Source organism: Crotalus tigris, unplaced genomic scaffold (assembly GCF_016545835.1).
Source record: "Crotalus tigris isolate CLP2741 ecotype Arizona unplaced genomic scaffold, ASM1654583v1 scf7180000018923.2277400, whole genome shotgun sequence".
NCBI lineage: Eukaryota > Metazoa > Chordata > Lepidosauria > Squamata > Viperidae > Crotalus > Crotalus tigris.
This window is the reverse complement of record NW_024097276.1, coordinates 1,162,130-1,176,754: the sequence shown is the minus strand read 5'-3', so window position 1 is coordinate 1,176,754 and position 14,625 is coordinate 1,162,130. Positions and strand designations below refer to the sequence as shown.

Sequence of the window (14,625 nt, the reverse complement as noted above, 5' to 3'; positions counted from 1 at the left end):
TTCACCCAAGAAAGTCTTGAATGAAGAATTAGTTCAATAGATATTTAAAAACATAGTGGGAAAAGAATCAATATTCAAGAGTGAGAGCATCCTAGAGAATAGGATGTAGGGTGAGGTATCATATGAAGGGACATTTTATCAAGTTTAGTGGGCATCTAAAAAGCTTAAAAAATGAATACAAATGCAGAAGTTTGTAAGGTTAATGTACAATTAAAATCAGAGCTCACTTTTGGGAGTAATGGACAAGAAACTTTGTTTTTATATATGATAATCACAGCAGAACAATTATATTGACTAAAGCAGAAAGGCTCAACCATTAGCCATCTTTGCAAGTTTCATCTCTTTACCAGTTATAATTTCTTTGATTAGAGAAAAAAATTACGTTCAGGTTTAACTGGAAATCCCTAATAAACTTTTTGCATTGAGCAGAAAAAATACACTTATGATTGTGGGTTTGATTAGGAAAAAATTGTTTAATAGGAAAAAACTGACTTCTTTTTAATCATAAAGTAAGTGTTAATACTGTAAATATACATATTTTGCTGCAAAAGAAATCAGAAGCTTTTTTCTATTTCATTTTCTCTTTTTACAGTTTCTTTTCTTTTGTTTCTTTTGCTTTTTATTAGTTTGTATTAGTTACGTTTTTTGAAAAACTTTTAATAAAATCTATATTTAAAAGTGAGGATAGATTTATATAACTTAAAACCTACATGGCCATGCATCAGAACCCTTCTGATGACCTTAGTGATTATAGAAGGCAGAGGACCCCAACCTTTTGGGCACCAGGGACTGGTTCCGTGGAGAGAGGTTTTTCCGTGGACCAGAGGGTGTGTGATTTTGTGTGCTGCCTGCATCTCGCAGATGGGGCTTTGCTTGTTTGTGCAGACCGGTTGCTGGTATGCCACAGACCAGTATTGGTCCACGGACTGGGGGGTTGGGAACCCTTGATATAAGGGACAGGAAATCTATTCAGTACAGCCAAGTTGTATAGGTTCAGTATGTAAGAAGCAAATCTTGAGTCTCAGCCTTTTTCCTAATAATGTTACAGAACAGTCAGATGTTTTAGGCAAGAAATTTAGGAAGAGTAAGGCCAAGCATGAGAGGGCTTGTGAACTTATGTTCAATAATGCAGTGTAATTAATTCAGCAATATGGACCAGAAGCAAGCAGGAAAAAGTCAGTAAAAAGTGAAAGTATCGTAAATGTGTCTTTGCAAGGGTATCTCTGCCATGGGGGTACTGTAATATGCTAAATAACCAGTGTTATCACTTGCATTTGTATCCATATATGGTAATGAAAGTGGCCTCCTAAATAATATGTTATGTCACTCACCTTTGACCACATTGCTTTCTCTTATCTGCTTAGAACAAACTTTAATCCTGTTTCCTTTGGACCTTGCAAAAATGAAATAAAATTAGTAGTCTGATAATTTCTTTGTTTTGGAATGATTTGGATCTTTAGGGACATATCTGGCACCGAGATTGCTATTTTTACCAACAATTTTCAGATACTAAATATATTTCATAGTTCTCAAATGAAAAATATGCAATAATTTGCACACCCAGCGTAAATATGCATCAATCCACTTCTGTATGAAAACTGCACTTGGAGTTTTCTCATTGAGAATGTAGAATGAGACATGGTAGAGAGAAGAAGAAAGCTGAGCAAAGCATTGCCTGATTTTTGGATTATGTCTCTCTGTTCCTCTTTTGTCACTTTCTTTAGGAGAGTTCAATTAACTTTCTGGAAAGACTTTGCAAGGGCTGAAAAGAGTGAAAGAATCAAGAAATATTTGTAAGTTAATTTATTATTGTAAAACCCAAACTAACATCTTCTCTCTCAAGGAAGGAATCTTCTCTGAAATGAGCTTTGAATGTTTTCACATAAACTCCTAAGAATAAAAGAGTTGGAAGGTGTTATTTTAGGCATTATTCAATGCAGAAATTGAAATTCAAGCATTCATGAATAGTGACTATCTGCTTAGGCACATCCTGTGATAAAGAGCCCATCATCCCTCAAATAATTGGCTCCATGTCAAACTGCTTTTATAACAGTTTTGGAGGTGGTGACCCTTTGAGAGCTGTATGCAATGAAATATCATTTTAATGTATGCCAATTAGTGTACGTTCAAAGTGACAATAAAGTTTCTATTCTGTTCTGTTCTGTTCTATTCTATTCTACTCTATTCTACTACTCCTACTCCTATTCCTGTTCTAATTTTACAAGTTATAAAAAATATCAATTGAAATGAGAAAAAAAAATGCCTTGACTTTATTCTATTTGACATCCTTTAAGATATTTGAAGAATGCTATCATATTCCAGCCAAGTCATCTTTTTAAAAGGCTAAATATACACCCTTCCAATATCTCTTCATAGGATGTTCATCTGTTCCCTGATCATCCTCATTACCCTCCTCTGAAACTGTTTCAATTTCTGTAAAGTCATGCCCAAAACTATATATTGTACAAAAAATAAGGGCTACATAAATCATGATGAAAGCAGAATAAATTGAAACAATTACATTCTGTGATGTGGGAATTATATTTGTTTAACGTTTCTTAATCAGTATTGCCTTTTTTTCTCTCAGAACATTACATTGCTGATTTCATGTTCTATTTGCATACAGCTACTGTTCCAGTCTTTTTTTTTTACACCATTATCAAGCCAGGAACACACGTAAATACATGCTCCATTTTATATTGTTTCTTTGATTTTTGTTTCCTAAGTGAGGAATATTCACTTGTTTTTCTTAAATTTCATTCTAATACTTTCAACTTATTTCTTTAATTTATCAAAATAATTTTAAATTTCTGGTATTAAGTTTTCTATTTTTTTCAACCATACATTTGATAAGACTTCTTTCCATCCATTCATCCAAGTCATTAATGAAAATATTATACAGTAGAGGACTTAGGGCTGCTCCTCATAGCACTCCACTTTGTCTCTATCTCCAGATTGGTAAGGAATTATTGATGAGCTGCAATGATTTTTAATCATCTATATATCTATTTAATTGTTATGTATCCAGCCTATATTTAGTTAGCTAGCTTTAAAAAAATCAAATGTTTTACTAAAGTCAAGAGATGTCTGTAGCATTCCCACAAATTATTAAGAAGTAACTTAAACAAAAACATGAGAAGAACAAACCTTGCTAGAATAATAACAAATCCATGCTGACTTCTGATCATTTATCATATTGTTGTCAAAGTTTTTCAAAACTGAACATTTTATGATTTGCTCCAGAATCTTTTCATGCTTGTTGATTAGTATGTAGTTTGCTACACATTCCTTTACCCACATTTTGAAGATGAAGATAATAGTACAGTAATCTTTCTGTGATAACCATTCTGTCAGTTCTCCAAAATTTCTCAAAAATATTACATAAGAGTTTAGCTAGAATATAAGCAAGTATCTTTATTATCCTAGGAGTGTATAATAAAGGAGTGGATAATAAAACCTCTGATTTTGGAAATTTAAATTCAGAGAAATGACATATTCTACATTTCTATCCATCTCAAATTTCAGTCCTTCTTCTCAATTCTATGGGGGGTTTTATCATAAAAACAGTTTATTTTTTAAAATTTCTGAATTGTATAGTTATTTGTTACATTGTTCAAGTAATAACTTACCTGAATAGTTTTGATCCATAAAAGCCTTTACCCTAGGGCAGTCCTTTACAATGAAAGGACTATTTACATGAAAATTATTTTCTATGCTCTTTGCTTATTTTATAGCTGTTATGTCATTTTACTCTTAAACATAATCTTCAACTTCATTTAATTTATTATTTAATATTAATTTAATTATAATCTAAATATTATTTGGAATGTAAACTTATGATTTTGCTTTAGGCTGTCCTAGTTGCTATATATATTAAAATGTTTTCAAAGTATGTATTGTATTATAAAAATTATTGAAAATAATGAAATTGTAATGTCCTGCAATAAATAAATAAATCTGACTCATCTGAATGATTTAATTTTCAGAAAGATTGAGCATTCAGGTACATATAATTCAGAGTCCTGGCTTGTTTCTAATTTTAATCTTGGCCATTTCTATTAATTTCAAGTTCAATTTTATGTCACATAATTCTACAGTTATTCTTTTTCCCAGAAAATCCTAAATTTCTTAGAGAAAAGGACTATAGATTCTTTTAAAAAACTATCAGCACAGTTTCATACATACTTATTCATAAATAAGTCCTATTTAATTCAAAGGAAATTACTTCTTGGATGTATAGTATATATTGAAATGCAGCATCATAAGAACATCTGCCTCTTGGGAACATATACTCTATTGCTGATTTCATATGTTATGCTATATTTAATGGCATAGCATGTGATCCCTGTCCAATTAACATGATATGAATCAGGTCAATATACCCCTGAAAAAAGTAGGCCAGCTGCAGAGAAAGGATCACTCAGGAGTTCCTATTGCAGACATGTCAAACTTGCGACGTTGCGTGACGTTGCGTGACGTATCAGGACTGTTTTACCATTGCCAGCAATGGGGTGGGCGCGGCTTCTGCATGACGCGTCTGGCCCGCGAGCTGGCAGTTTGACACCCCTGTCCTATTGCATCTCTCACCTATCCCCTCATGTATCCCAACAGCTACCTTTTTGGTCCCAATAGAGCAGTGGTTCTCAGCCTGTGGGTCAGGACCCCATTTGGGGTCGAACAACCATTTCACGGGGGTCGCCAAACAAGGCTGTCCGCCATTTTTTCTCCCTTTTCTTTGGCCACGCCCCTGGCACCCAGTGATGTATAAGTGGTTGGGGGTCACCACAACATGGGGAACTGTATTATGGGGTCACGGCATTAGAAAGGTTGAGAACCACTGCAATAGAGCAATCACTCTTAAAATCATGTGCCATTGGAATGATATCTTAATCTACTATGGCTCAGACCACTTAACTTGTCACATATAAATCTCCTCAGTGTAAACATTTTCTGTCTGATTGAGTGCTGGATATGACAATGCATAGTCTTAAAATTTAAAATAGCTAAAATAACAAGATGCTTTTTTATTAGCCAGAATGCTACAGTAATTTCTGTTCTGAACAAAGAAGTTTGAGAAGTGGAGTTCATCTTTGCTTATAATATAGCACAAATGAAAACTGTGTAAAGTGGATGAGGGATGGGGATAGAACATTTGGGAAGTTTTTAGATCATTAACATTGGTATAATTACAGGAACTTGCTGACTAATTAAATCCTTTAAAATGTTTCAGTCCAAAATCTGGCACACTGCCATTCAGTTAATATTCTTAGACTCAGTGTGTAATTTATATGCATAAGACAACCTCTTTCTGGATTTCTTTTACACACTCTTCCCTGTCATTAGTAATTCTTTCTCTTTATCCTAAGTGACTTTACCAGAGTTCCTAGCATTTTCAGATTTTGCTGCCAAATGCATTCTTCATCAGAATCATGTGATTTAGAAGTGTAAGCCTGTAATTTTCCTAATAGCTTTCATTTACAAGCATGCTGGTAGCTTCAGGGTGTGTTGGGTCACAGATGTTCTTTTCTCCTCCCCCTGTGTATCTATTATTTTTTCTTCCCCACCATGATCTTTCTATGCATTTGCTGTGGCAGATTTTGATCACAGCCAGTCAATGCTTCTACTGTCTTTTTCTCCCAAAGTAGGTCAAGAGAGAAAAAGAAACATGAGGGCCCACATTCCCAAGAGTGCTGGGTATACAGTTTCTGCTGTTCTCTTTGTCTCTTTTAAGCTAGCGGGGGAATGGCACATCCTTTTGGGAAGAGAACAGCTCTCACTTTACAACAAAATGTGTAACATTTAGTGATAGCAAAACTCTGAATGTGACTTTCTTCAAAAATGTTTTAGCTGTAAATGGTTAGGAATGGGTGAATGGTTGCTAGAAACTTTAGAGTTTTCCTCGGAAATGTAGAAAGAGCCTTTCTCTTAAAACCGCTTATAAAGATTTAAAAAAAAATAATAGAAGCCCCTGAATTCTTAAATTACCCCATGTTTATAATATAATGCCATTTCTTTTGCTGTGATTTACAAGTCCCATCCTTAGTGTTATCTTTGACCTTTGATGTCTGAAGAATTAGGTGGTGTGCGCATTTGTCATCTATCCAGAAGAGACTGATATGACATTGCTATGAGTAAAATGTTTATTCTGTAACATTATAAGTATTGTCATAAATTAAGTGTGCTTAAAGAATATTTGTTCATTGCCTTACTTGGTCTTGCAGTTCAACTATGTTTACTATCCCTAGAGCATGGGAAAGTCCTCTAAGATTAAAGCAGTCCAGAAATCTTATGAATAAATAAAATGCAATTAAATCTATCATGGAGAAAAAATTTCCTGGGGTTTGCATCACACATTTCTTTTGCCTTTGTGAGAAAAATTTAGTTATATGAGTGTCTCCTATTGTTCATCTTTTGGGGTGTTTGGAGAAATACCCAAAATGATATTCTTTAAACAGGAATCCTTAACTCAAAAAAAGAGAGAAACTTCTTAAAAAATAAAAAATGGGTGCCTGCCAGATAATAGCAGTATAATAACATATTCAGTAATTTGAAATAGCTAAGTCATTCCACTCTTATATTTCATAGAAACGCTGTGGCAGGATTGGAAATGTTATTGGGCTAAAGCAATTGGCTATGGAGCAATTAGTGAAAATTCTTATACAACAGTGTGAGAGATTGGTCACCAATTAGAACCGATACATAGTTGTAGCTAAAAGTTGTACAGTTCAATACTGCATTTAAAAGGGCAATTAATTTTGCACACAAGCACATTGCATATTGGTTTATTTTATGTATGATATAAATTTAAAAAAGCAATTAATGTTGCTATTGGTCAAGTCATGCTCCTTTTACATATCAAAATGGTATAATATAACTTTGTTATGCAAAAATTCAGAAAAAGCTAAAAGGATTGAGTACTTTTTAATAGAACTCTAGGTAAGTAAGAATTATCAGTTCATGTTTGATCTGTGATTGTCTAACCAAGTTAAAAGTCAACATCAGTATTTGAAAGCTAGTATTTAAAATTTTCAGTTTCATTTTAATTTACTCTTGGCTTTTGACAATGAGCTTCATATGGACTTAATGTTGCTTTAGAGATGCATACCTTGAGTGTACTGTGCTGTGAAATTCATTAATCCCTTGTCAGACAGGCATGCACAATGTTATGTTGAATTAACTTCACGAGTAAACAGTTCTTTGGTTTTGGCAGATGTCTGTGAGGGTGATTGTCTAATTGTTATGTCAGTTTTATGCTTTCCCTCCAAGATGAAAATTCCAAACACTAATTGCAATCGAAGTTTAAAAAAAGAAAAAAAAATTAAACTCTGAAGTACAAAAATTAAATTCTTTCATTGATGGAAAAATCCTGTCTTGGTTGGTGTAGATTATTTTAGTAATCTAATCTAATAGTCTTTTGAGCCATATACAGTTTTGCCAAGAATTAAAAAACTAACCAAAGGATATATTCCTGTATAATTAATATTAGGAGAGGAAGCCTTTGAATATTTTAATAATATAAATAGGCCTCTAATTATCACTAACTTTTGAGGGTACAAAATTTGCTTGCTAATTCAGTGCATTTGCACATTTGCATTAATTAATTATTACTTTATTAATTTCTGGAGAGTTATTAAAGTAGCCAATTAGTCTTCACTTATTGCAAGACTTCAGGCTGTTGATGATTAAAAGTTTCTAGTTCACTATTCAATGAAATGTTAATTTTTACTGATGGAGTAAAAGTCTAGCAGAAAGTTGAATCATTCTTTAAATTTTGTAGTTACATGACTGTTGGGGAAAACATTCTTCTTGATTTTTCTATGTTAATTCCATTTTAAATGGAATGAACAAATTTTATTTGTTTTTACCCCAACTTTTTTTTCAGCACTCAAAGCAGCCTACAAGCACCACAGCAAAAATAAGTATAATTGACGAAACTAAAATCAAGGAAAAATGTAAATATTTTTTCTGTGTACATCATACTTAGAGTTTAAACTATCATGGCTATTCTTCAAAAGAAGTAGAAAAAGCACATTATGCAATTTTGTAATCAAGACGGACTAAGGAATAATTTGCTATTCAAATCTATGTATCAGAAGGCTTCTATATCCAACCAAGCAAATTAAAAAAAGGAAATCCTTATAATACTTAATGCTATCTTCATAATCATAACTGAGTCATGGATCACTTTTCCTTTCGTGCAAGTGTATAATATAAACTAGTTTTAACCTAGACTTGATTTATTAATGATATACACACAACACCAGTGAGAACATAAATTTAAATAAATACCTTGAATAAATACATATGTCTATTTATACAAATATTAATTTATAGATTCACATATTTTATGCAGAAATTTATTTGTGATGGGCTAATATCTTCAATATATGTTTTATATAATTTTCATTCTGCATTTCCTTGACAAGTCTGCCTGATTAATCAAGCAGTACAAGTTATTTAATAATTGTACATTGTACATTTAAGACATTGAAAAACATGGTAAATCACAGTTATGTGACTATGGAGTGTTGCCACTGTTCAAAAATGGAAGCCAGTTGCCAAATGCCTGAAATGAGGGGTGGGTGGGGAGACAACAGTCTTAACTTCAAGGACTGGTTGTAAGAAGCTTTTTTAAAGTCTGCCATAACTTCAAATGGTCAATAAACAAGCAATCATAAGTTGAGGAGTACCCATTTATCTGAAATGGATAAGGCAGGGGTCTCCAACCTTTTTGTTTTGGCAGCCCAGTGGGAGAGGGAGGGGCAGGTGCCTTAGGCATGCATACACAAATGTGAATGTAGCCATACGTGTGCATGCATGTACAAACATGCTGCAAGCATGCACACCATACAAATGGGACTGCAAGCATGTGCATGAGGCTCTCAGCAACGGCGACACCTGTATGAGGCTTGTGGCGGCGGTGCCTCCAGGCTTGCAGCAATTTTACCATCAGCATGAGGCTCGCACTGTGGCTCGCAACAATGCCGCCCCCTGTGTGAGGTTCGCGCCCCTGCCCCGTGCAAGGATCATGCTGTGGCCTATCTACTGCTTGTGACACTGCTGCTGTCTGCGCAATACTAGCCTCTGCCTGCACAACACTTACGTCAATGGTGGCATGGTGATGAGCACACATACATGCACTGCCCAGCTACTCACGCAGCCCGGTGACCAAGAGGCCGCAGCCCGATAGTGACCCATAGGTTGGGGACCTCTGGTATAAGGCTTCTTGCTTGAATTGGTAGTTGGACTAGAAGACCTTCAAGGTTCCTTCCATCTCTGTTATTCTCTATAGCTGCCAAGTCAGTCATAAAGCCACAGAAAGCAAGGACTGTTGAAGTACTTTCACACAGCAGTTTCAACTTCTGAATCCCTCTAAAGCAGTTTAAAATAGACATACAAACCACTCTACGCTGAATTAAGGGATTATAGGCTTGTAAAAAGGGAGTTATTGGGTTTTTTTGTTTTGCTTTGTTTTGTTTGCAAATATCTCTAAACATGGTTGTAGGCTAAAGTAGGAAAGGAAGAAAGAGGACAGTAAACATGAATCAAATTAGCTTTGTTTTAAGGCTGCAAGAACTCCTTGTAAGCTCAGATCCACATCACCACTGTTTTCATTCCATTCTGTTCTATACCACAATTTAAAATAATGTCATCATCCATTCTTTAAAAAGGGGAAAGAAAATAATTTAAAAAACACAAGTAATCTGAAACTCCACATATCCATTCATTTGCAAAAAGGTGAAAAAAGAATTCTTGCCAATTTCATTCCTGTTAAATATTTATTTTATAAATTTCCTGTTAAAAACATTTTATATTGTTTTTATTTATTTATCAAATTTAGAGACCACCTGTCTCTCAGAGTGATTTATTAGGACAGCTGATAAGTTCAAAAGATAGATGGAAAGCTAGTAGGGAGCAGCCTGCAGTGGAAAAATGAACCATTCTTAACTACTGTTTAGCAGTTGTGAAAATGAACAAGATAATAAAACATGCAATTTGGACAACCTGACAGCTAATATTGGACCTAAAATAATTCAACTTCTGAATTCAACCAATGTTTTTCTTTTAAAGTTTCTCCAGGACATTACTATTCATTAATATTTTTATTTTCATATAATCCAGTTTTAATGCCAGTTCTGCTGGTTCTAGGATGAGATTGCTTTAATAGCCAAATTAATAATGCAGATAATTGGTTAATCACAGCAGAATCGGAAGCCAGACCAAATTTTGTACATAAGTTTCCTCCACTAGCTGGAGGAAAATTGCATTGGATCAAACACTGCGGAGTTCACTCTCATGGCCAAAATGCAAGCCTGCACATGAACCATTAATTGATCTTGGCTCTGCAGCTGAGCAAAGGGGAACATGCTCCAAAATTTGGTTCAGATGCCAGAAGAGGGACGATGGGATCTATCACGCCATGCCATAATTACAAGGAGCCAGGCACTCATGGCAAGAGGGAGGGCAAAATTAAGGTTAAACAGTGGAAAAGCAGAGAGAAAAAAACCCAGCTAGCTTCCCAAGCTGGCTGGATATTTTCTTTTGGCCTCTTGTGCGAGGCATCGGTATGTATTGATTAATTTTTTGTGAATTACTGTGCTCAACGCTATAGGTGTAAGGGTAAGTATATTTATTTATTTATTTATGAGACTTATATACCGCTTTAAGTGCAAGCACTCTCTAAGCGGTGTACACCAGTAAGCAATGTATATATATATATATTTACATTGCCCCCAACAATCTGGGTCCTCATTTTACCTACCTCGGAAGGATGGAAGGCTGAGTCAACCTTGAGCCGATGAGATTTGAACCGCTGACCTGCTGAACACAGTCAGCTAAAGTGGCCTGCAGTACTGCACTCTAACTGCTGCACCACCTCGGCTCTGTATATACCGTATGTGTATATATTGGATTGTGATTAAGGGTGCATGTTTAAAGTGTTGTTGTATGTTGTTAGATGCCGAGAGCGACTTGGTGAACAGGCAGTTGTAAAAACTGAAGAGATAAAATAAATGAAACAGATAAGAAGTTTCTAATGTTGCATAAATCATCACAGAAAGTTGGACAGTAAAAATCAGTGCAAATAGGACTCCATATTTCAAGTAATGATTATTAGTTATCATGCCAGTTATCATCCAAGACTTAATCACATCTGAAGCTACTTACATTTTCAAAAACAATCAAGGTCATAAAGGAAACACACAAACAAACACACGCTGCTTTATCATTTTAGCAATAGCAATAGCATTTATATACCGCATCAGAGTGCTTTACAGTCCTCTCTAGGTTTACAGAGTCAGCATATTATCCTGAACAATCTGGCTCCTCATTTCCGACTTTGGAACGAGGAAAGGCTGAGTCAACTATGAGCCAGTCAGTATCGAACTTCTGGCAGTGGGTAGTGTTAGCCTATAATACTGCATTCTAATCACTGCACCACCACGGCTCTTAAAAGTTTCTAAAATGATAGTTTATTACATCAAACGCAACAATGAAATTTAGGGAGTTTAAATATTTGATTATGGTATGTGCTTTTGTAGGCCACAGTCTATGTAATCAGATACATGCTTCGTGGAATCAGAAGCACAGATAGTTGGATAGGCATGATTACGTGTGGATTTCTAATCTGTTAGATTGGAGATGAATAAAATTAAAAAAGTTGGATTGGCAAAGTGATTGTGAATAATCAGATTCACAAAGTAGATATACAGTAGATAAAAACAAGTGTAGCCCTCATTTGTATATGGAATTTTTTTATTTTCTGTATTTTAGTTTCATGAAGTTGTCACTTCATGGGAATGCAGAATGCAGAACCTTGCATTTTTAAAATGAAATGAGAGCAAATGAGTTTTATAAACTATAAGTGAAATGAGTGGATGTATTTTAATATTGCACTTAAATAAAATAAAATAAATTAACAAGACCTAATCTTATTTAGAAATAAGTAAATTTTATATCTATGTTTTATTCGACTTATTTCCTCTGTTTGCATGACATATTTAACTAGGTCATGGGGAAGGAAATATACACAGACTCTAAAACCTAGCCAATTAATCCAGAGGAAATTAGATATAATCCCAAACACACCCGGTAATCCGTATTATTTGCTGTAACAAGGTACAAGGTAATGAATTGCCTGGGGGAAGGGATTGCTAGGTCATTCTCTGAAATACAAACAGGGCCATTAATTCCAATTTATAAGTCATGGCAATTTTTTTAGTAAAAAATGTGATGCTTATAACAATACAGTGACAATTGATAAATTCTGTTCTTTGCATACAACACAGTTGGTGTGAATAGAATTTCAGTCATCTTATATTCTAGGTGGGATTTTATTTCAAATTTTAGTTCAAAACAGCACAGGATACTTTGAAATTAAGCTAACATATATCAGCTGACAGTGTCAAGTCAACAAGGAAAAAAAGAGTGTTATTCTTTTTCTATTACCACAAAGCATTGTTTACAATAAAAAGAACCCTGCAAAATGGCACTAATTTAGGAACTTATCTTTTTAAAAAACTTTATTTTCATCCTTCCTCAAATAGTTGGGGAAAAAATAATAGAATCTCCCTTGCTATGCCATAGCTGTAGTTGTACTGTGATATAGATCAAGGCTTTTGAACCAGTGGTATGGGTACCACCTGTGGTACATTGGCACCTGGCAGGTGGTACGCGACCATCCTAGAAAAGTGGTAGCAGGGGAGGGGAATGAGCTGAACTGGTGGCAGCACTGCACAAGCCTGAGCAAGAGATGGCTGGAGCTGCAGGGCTTTCAGGGCTCAGTGGAAGGGCCAGGATCAGCGCCAGGCTCCAGCTGAAGCTCAGCGCTGATCCTGGTGCTTCTGCTGAGCCCAGAAGAAGCACCGATCAGCTGGAATGTTGCAGCATCTCCAGGGTTTTGTGATTTACATTCAGATGCTTGGCAACTGATTCATATTTATGACGGTCACACTGTCCCATGGTCATGTGAAGTGACCCAAACCTGCTGCAACCACCCAGCAGATGGGCAAAATAAAAACCAAACACCCCCCACCCCACCCCCGCTGCCAATCCTCAACAGAAATGCTCACAACAATGAAAACCTCAGACAGGGAAGAGCACCGCCGGGTGGGCAGCCAGGTGTCTTGCTCGGCTGTGGCTTGGGGGGCACTTTTTTCAGTGCCATTGTAACTTTGAACAGTCACTAAGCGAACTGTTGTAAGTCGAGGACTACCTGTACTTCATCACTTTTTTCCTTTTTGGGGGGGTCATCACATTTTTGACACCTTGCTAGGCAACTGGTGGTACTCCGATATTGCCATATCCTAAAAGTGGTACAATGGGTGAAAAGGTTGAAAAGCCCTGATATAGATACCCGAGAAAATCCACATAAAAAGAATACATTTTGAGTTTTTCATTTTCATTGGTATTTGATCAGATGTGTCAACAAAAACAAGATGGGTCTACAGGCAGGAGTCTCTTATACATCACTAGTCATCACAATTGCTGGAATGTTGGCCATTACTGCAGATACCCCCAAAACTCATTGGAATACCATGGTTTAGTCAATGAGTGTCTGGCTGTCAGATTCCTAAATTGTACAAATACAATAACATAAAACAAAATGCAAAACGAAAGCATAATATACACAAGGCAGCAATAATGCAGTCATTCCAAATCTAAACCAATACAAATTAATACATTAATTAATACAAATTACAAAATAATTAATACAATAATGCAAATTAAAAACTAATTAAAAGCCAATTAAAAAGCCTGGAAAAATAGAAAGGTTTTCACCAGGTACCAAAATGCTAATGAGCCATTTGAACCTCTCTTGAAAGAAAATTCTGTAAATGGGAATCACCACACAAAAAGCTTTCTCTCTTGTACAGATCTATCTCACCTCCTTCATGGAAGTGGATCTCATTACAGTAGAACATCTTGAGGTCTGCTGGGAGGTCCACTGGAAGATTTTAACTAATGAACTATTTGACTTAAGATGATAATGTAGAGGATTAAGCAGAAAAAAGAAGAGATGGGGAAAATATACTCTGACATTCTAAAAATAAGTGTTACATAAATATAATTCATACTTCATAGGCTACACTTACACTAAAAGCTTTGAATAGTAATTGCATATAACACATATATGATATTTTCTGATATTAAAGGTGAAACAACCAGAGTCAAACTATAGGGAACATTGCCATGCTCTGCATCTTTAACCTTCAAGCTATAGAAGACAGAAGATCATTCTGACACAGTGGTTTGGGTGTAGAGAAAGAGTTTAAAATCCATATGGTTAACTTAAAATATAATAGCTTAAGTAAAAGTTATACTATATTAAACATTGTAAATTGTAATATATGCTGACACATTAAAGCAAGCAACAGGGGAATAGTAATTTTATCTGATCTTTATACTATAATTTAAAAATGGATGCTTCTGGGCTTGATATAGCAAAATTATAGAGATTGTGCTATCTTAAAGTATATTTTATGGTTTGTATACTAGGCTGGCCTATTCAACCATGAGTAAACTAAACTATGACCAGATAATATATATGAATCAGCCATGTTACTAGTTGTTTAAATTGTGAGAATTTAAAATAGCAAAGAACAGAAATATATATATACAAGTGGG

General features: G+C 35.0%; 1 protein-coding gene across 7 annotated transcripts in view; it reads left to right on the top strand.

The window, feature by feature from the left end:
• The window catches only part of PLS1 (plastin 1), a 71,331-nt gene that overhangs the window by 3,252 nt on the left and 53,454 nt on the right, over positions 1 to 14,625 (top strand). For 5 of the 7 annotated variants that reach the window (XM_039357469.1, XM_039357464.1, XM_039357463.1 and 2 more), the window contains exon 2: positions 1,725 to 1,793. The exons of the other annotated variants lie outside the window; for them this stretch is intronic. The gene's annotated coding sequence lies outside the window, so the exon portion shown is untranslated. The remainder of the gene's footprint in view (positions 1 to 1,724; positions 1,794 to 14,625) is intronic. 7 annotated transcript variants of the gene reach the window in all.